The 6,584-nt window shown below is 44.8% G+C and overlaps 1 non-coding gene across 1 annotated transcript; it reads left to right on the plus strand.

Moving 5' to 3' along the window:
• Positions 1-3,258: 3,258 nt before the first annotated feature.
• Positions 3,259-3,365, plus strand: LOC120274267. The gene has a single exon (XR_005540797.1). It is a non-coding gene; the product is annotated as a small nucleolar RNA R71 (small nucleolar RNA).
• The last annotated feature ends 3,219 nt before the right edge of the window (positions 3,366-6,584 follow it).

Here is a 6,584-nt window from a genome sequence, read left to right on the forward strand (position 1 = left end):
AATAATACTGCAGAAATCCACACGGTCGTGTGGAATTTCCGCATGCTCGTATGGATTCACGGGGCGTGAGAACCGCACGGCCAGGTATCAACAATCCAAAAATACAACTCAATAATATCTCTAACTTCGTTCTAAACATAAATCATTGTTCCAATTGAAGAAATGAAGCATTGTTAACCAGATTAATCAATAGAAATCATGAATTGACGAAGAAGATGAAGAAAATGAATTTACCGATGATGAGAAGTGAGAAAATAGAGAGCCGGCCGGAAAACTTGCTAAAATCCCACCAAACTGGCGCAATGGACTCGGAGAATGTTGTGAGAGTGTTTTCAAGTGAAAGGGAGTCGTGAAGAAGGAGAGAAATCATCCTCTTTTTAAACATAACTCGCGACTTTTGACGTTCTGTTCATCCACACGGACGTGTGGAAATTCCCCACGCTCATGTGCCTCACTTCAAAAGCTTCACAGGGGCGTATGCACGCCACTGTGCGCTCTCGGGAAAAACTCTCGCTGACTTAGAACGATCTCCCACGGGCGTGTGGAAATTATTCACGCCCATGCGCCAGACCCACAAGGGTAGACGCACGCCCCTGTGGCTTCCCTGGACATCCGAGAAAGATATCAAGTCTTCCACATGCCCGTGCGGAAATTCCCCATGGGCGTGGACATTCACAAGCCCAATTCACAGAGGCAGCCGCACGCCCCTGTGTTTTCTCGGGATGGAGGGAACAACTTGTAGAGCTTCGCACGGGCGTGCGGAAATTACACCACGCCCGTGTGTGGTTCACAAGGTCACCCACAGGGGCGAGTCCACGCCCGTGTGTGGTTCACAAGGTCACCCACAGGGGCTAGTCCACGCCCCTGTGTGTTCTCGGAAAAATCTGCCCAACTCTGCAGGAAGGCACACGCCTGTGTGGAAATTACCCACGGGCGTGCGCCAGTCGCATGGTCGTCCACAGGGGCATGTGGAAATTCCCCACGCCCGTGCATTTCGTCTGGATGACTTAGAAAAACCTGCAGGCTCTGCAGAAATATTATGAACATGTTGACACAGTCAGAGCCTGCCCTATTTTGTAAAATTTACCAGATAAAAACACAAAATAGAACTCAAACGACCAAGTTTCGTCAATTCGCAACAAAACACACAATGAATTCCATTAAAACCCACAATAAAATCGTAGCACAAGCACTCAAAAATTTAAACACCAACACTTAACAATTTATTCATGCAAACAAACTAAACTAAAAGGCACGAAAACAGTAAACACTTGGGTTGCCTCCCAAAAAGCGCTTGTTTAACATCACTAAGATTGACGTATCTTTCTTACCTCATGGGGGTTCATGAATGAAGGTTGCCCTCTTACCCATAACTTGAAAGCATGATGAGCAAAGTCTCTTGAGGGTAGAGGGTGTACTATCGGGCTTCGGACCACCTAGCAATCATTCGTCCAAATTCCTTGGCTCATGTACGTCTCCAATAGTCTTGGGGCATTTTCGGTAGCGTCTCCTAGCCCTCTTCATTTTTCGGAGCACATTCTTCAAGATCCCCGGGGTAGATGTTTCCTCTCCATTCGAACCAAGCATCATTACTTCTTCATTGCTCTCCTCTTGGTCAAACAAACCTTTATACGGATCCGGGTTGAACATTTTCTGTATATATTCATCAACAATCTCATCAGCAGTGTCTAGAAAATACAAAGTGTCATCAAAATTGAGAGAATGCCGCATGGCTTCAGCAAGGCGGTAAGTGAGCTTATTGTCTCCGACTCTCAATGTAAGCTCTCCGCCGTCCATGTCAATCAATGCTTTGGAAGTTCGCAAGAACCATCTCCTAAGTATCAAGGGTACATCTGCATCTTCATTGACATCTAGCACTACAAAGTCAACTGGAAAAATGTACTTTTCCACCTTGACAAGCACATCTTCAATGATGCCTCTCGGATGTCGTACCGTTCGGTCCGCCAATTGTAAAGTCATCCGAGTAGGCCTAGGCTCACCCAAGCCTAGATTTTGGAAGAAAGTATATGGCATGATGTTGATACTTGCCACTGAATTCGCCAATGCCATTTCCTCACCTAAGTTGCCGATGTTACATGGAATAATGAAGCTTCCCGGATCCTTCTTCTTGTTCGGCACGTTCTTTTGCAACACCGCCGAGCATGAAGCATCAAGCATCACTGAAGCACTCTCCTCCAATTTCCTCTTGTTGGTCAATAGGTCTTTCAGGAACTTCGCATACTTAGGCATTTGAGCCAAAGCCTCAACAAAAGGAATGTTGATGTGGAGTTACTTGAACAAACTCAGGAACTTCTTATACTGTTCATCCCCTTGGTCATTCTTCAATCTAGAGGGATAAGGGATTCTTGGCTTGAAAGGTGGGGGTGCCACCTCTTTCTCTTTGTTTGCTCCCTTCTCAACCTCTATGACCTCGGGTGCGTGTTCTTTCGGCTTCTCATTCGGAAGCCTCCCTTCAACCTCACGACCGCTTCTTAAAGCGATCGTCTTCACATGTTCTCTCGGGTTGGTTTCCGTGTTACTTGGTAAACTTCCATGTAGCCATTCGGAAAGAGATTTCGCAATTTGCCCCACTTGATTTTCAAGATTGTGCAAGGAGGCGGTGTGATTGCGAAGTGTAGCCTCGATTGATTCAAACCTTGTATTTGCCGATTGAACAAATCTATCCAAGTGCTTCTCCAAGTCCGTCATTCGGGTTTCCAAGCCTGAAATTCTGTTTTCCACTTGAGTGGCTTGTTGTTGTTGGAACCCCGATGGCCCCATGGTCTTCTGTGGTCATTGATTACTCCATGAAAAGTTGTGATGATTCTTCCAACCTGAATTGTAGGTGTTGCTATATGGATTCCCTTGAGGTCTCATTCCATTATCTACAAAGTCGACATTCTCAACTGAAGAAACATCACCAATGACTATTGGGCAATCGGAGGGAGCATGTCCTCCACCACAACCTGTGCAATTGGTCACGGCCGCAACTCTATTCGAAGGTATAAGATCTAGCTTCTTACTCAAACTCTCCACTTGGGCCGCCAATGAAGTTACTGCATCAATTTCATGGAGACCGGCCACCTTTTTCCTTTCCCTAGCATTCCACTGGTAGCTATTTAACCCCATTTCCTCAATCAATTGACGAGCCTCGTCGGGGTCTTGCTACCTAAGGTACCTTCTGCTGCCGCATCCAAGAGTTGCCTTGTACTCAGGTTCAAACCATTATAGAAGGTTTGAACAATCATCCACTCTGGGAATCTGTGTTGTAGACACTTGCGCAGGAGTTCCTTGAACCTTTCCCATGTCTCAAATAGAGACTCCAATTCCAACGGCATAAAGGATGAGATCACATTCCTAAGCTTTGCTGATTTTCCGGGAGGGAAATAACGGGCTAGAAAAGCTTCTACCATCTCCTCCCATGTAGTGATTGATGCTCTAGGTAATGAGTGTAGCCACTGCTTCGCTTTCCCTTTAAGGAAAAATGGGAAGGCTCTCAATTTGATGGCATCATCCGTCACACCATTTATCTTCAGCATGTCACACACCCTCGAGGAAGCTTTCTATGTGATCTGCTTTGGATCCTCATCGGCCAAACCGCTGAATTGTGCGGATCGCTGCAAAGATATGGATGAATGCCGGCTTTAACTCGAAATTCTGAGCTGTAATTAGGGGACGCACAATACTCGATTGTGTCCCCAACACTGAAGGTCTGGCATAATCGGATAGTGTTCGTTGTTGCTCATTTTGTTCTACATGTTGTCGATCCTCTACTTCCAAATCACCGGATTAGGTCGTTCTTGTCATGTGTTCTCTCCCTTTCTTTCGAAGTGTACGTTCAAGCTCGTGGTCTCCTTCAATCAATATTGATGGATTCCCTCGGTCATAACCTCGGAGCCGCACTCAAAAAGTAAAGAAAAAAAGAAAAATCCGAACGATGATAGAATAAGAAGATATGAAATAGAATGTGTAGTGAAATAGCTAAGAAAACAAAGTGCAAATTATCTCTAAACGCCTAACTCCCCGGCAACAGCGCCAAAAACTTGACAAGATGCCCTTGCTTATATCCCGCAAGTGCACGGGTTTGTCAAAGTAATAATCCCGGATGAGCAGGGTCGAATCCACAGGGAGTAGGGAGTAAAGACACTTAATTCGATTCTTAGCTATGTGGAGTATCAACAATGATAAGTGTGGTAATGATTCAATTCTCAGAAATTAAAGGCAACAAGTAAGAGAGCAAAAGTAAGGAGGAGGCAAGGCAATCGATAAAGATGGGGTACTCGGATGATGTTTCACCTAGGATAATCACTTCAAGTGCAAGAACTCTCTATTATGCTTCCTAATCAATGCAATGGTGAGTCGTGGAAATCCTTACATACATAGTCCCAAATCTAAGGTCAACTATGCCTAACTCTATACATGTCCCGGAGGAGAAATCGAACAATCTCAATACCTCACACTCGCATAGAGTTGCAAAGAGCTCTAGGGATTCCAAGTGATAAATCTCTTCCTAGATTTAGACATAACCCTTTGGTCCAGGTGGAAGGTCCCTAGCCACAATTAAGCCCTAGATACTAAGATTACCTCAACGCTTCACTCCATTGCACGTGCAACTAGGCCCTAGCAGAGGTTCATCCCTTAGACCATTCACTCTATTATGGCCGCAAAGAACTCGAGGAACGGAGGTAGAATCTATCACGTCAGAGGGGAAAGGGGACGCTCCTGTACCTCTCAACTCGCCCTCTCAACCCTCTCCAACCTAGCTTTATCTAACGCTCGTGGTGTGTCACTCACTCACAAGGTTACTAACAAGAACTCTCAACCCTAGTGTCACTCTAGGGGAAATGTTCATACAATCAAGCATTCAAGGTTGGAACTCATAATAAACATCAATTTATTGATAGTATAATAAAGAAGTTAAATGAAACGAATACATCCTAGGGTTCACAATCACCCAAGTACCCATTAGGGGTTTAGCTCACCATGGAGCTAAGTACAATCAAAGAAATCAAATGTAAAAACAATAAATCCATAAAGAAACCCCCTCGATTGTCGTGTTGATGGTCTTGTGGAAAGTCGTCTACTCGTCGTCCAAAGATTCCTTCATCCGGTATAGGATACGCCTCGATCGAAGCTCCCCAACCAACCTTCTTCCTAATGGAATCACGATGTCAGAGCCGTAGAACCTCTCCAAAACATTGGCCAATACCCCTCGAAAACCTAGTCGAAGCCCTCTCGCAAGTTGGGGAAAAGATGGAGAAAAGAATACCAAAATCGGTGCTGAATCGGCTTTAAATAGGGCTAGAATCGGGCAACTCCACGGGCGTGGACGGTACGCGCGCCCGTTCGGAATTTCCACAAGGGCGTGGTTAATTTCCACACGCCCGTGTGGATTCTCTGTCTCTCTAATTTCTCGGCCGGCTGTGAACAGTGCTACTTTCATCAAGGTAACGCAAATGGGCACACGTTCACGTCGTGAATCACTTGCTTCTTCAATGATATATATGTTGGTGGGGTTCTTGTTCTTGTATGCATAAGACGGAATGCTTGAGTGTGCCTACCTTTGTGCCCCTCCAAATGGATGTACTCACTCGAATGCGAGGAGGTTGGCACACACTCTAGCATCTCACTCCTGTCCTATGTCTTCGCGTTTGAACCTTAGCAAGATCTCCTCCAAAATAGGTGCATTATGATCCACATTGGCCCATTTCTTTCATACTCGGCCTCACAACCCTACCTGCATAATAGTAACATAAAAGCACACATATTAATGTAAAAAACTGAGAAAAGTAATGCTCAACATAAGGAATGAACGCTTCTCATTCATATCGCGCAAGCACTTATCAGCATCTCGTCCCTTTTTGAAATATTCCCCGTCCTTTGACATTTATCGCAATGCTGCACAAATGTCTGCACAAATGTCTGCGCATCCAAGATTTTTATGGCTGTTCTGTTTCCACTTTAGTGACTCCCGGTTGGACCTGAATGATAATGCCTCAAAATGTCATGCCCCTCCTCTTGTGAAACACATCTCCTAACAACTTGGTCCGCACAAAACCGAAAAAGATACGGGTCTTCCCAGATATAATGCTTGAGGTCGGTGAAGAATTTCTTTCTTTGTTGATATGTGAGCCACTTCTGAAAAGTTTTTGTCGCTAGATAATTTGTGATGTCAGCGAACCACGGGGTCTCATCCTCTGCTACCACTTGAATACTGCATAGTTGTTTCCCTGGGAATGCATCATTTATCTCTCTCTTTACCATCACATCATCAGTGGGGCCCTCAATGCGTGATAGGTGATCCGCAGCCAAGTTTTCTGCCCCCTTTTTGTCTTTAATCTCCAAGTGAAAATCTTGTAGCAAAAGTACCCAACGGATCAATCGAGGTATGGCATCTGATTTATTCAGGAAATATTTGAGTGCAGAGTGATTAGTGTACACAATTACTTTAGACAACACCATGTATGACCGGAATTTGTCAAAAGCAAACACTACTGCAAGGAGTTCTTTCTCAGTGGTGGTGTAGTTCTCCTGGGCTGCATTTAAAGTTTTACTTGCATAATAAATAGTATGGAAATGACTGT

Source organism: Dioscorea cayenensis, chromosome 12 (assembly GCF_009730915.1).
Source record: "Dioscorea cayenensis subsp. rotundata cultivar TDr96_F1 chromosome 12, TDr96_F1_v2_PseudoChromosome.rev07_lg8_w22 25.fasta, whole genome shotgun sequence".
In the NCBI taxonomy this organism is placed as follows: domain Eukaryota; kingdom Viridiplantae; phylum Streptophyta; class Magnoliopsida; order Dioscoreales; family Dioscoreaceae; genus Dioscorea; species Dioscorea cayenensis.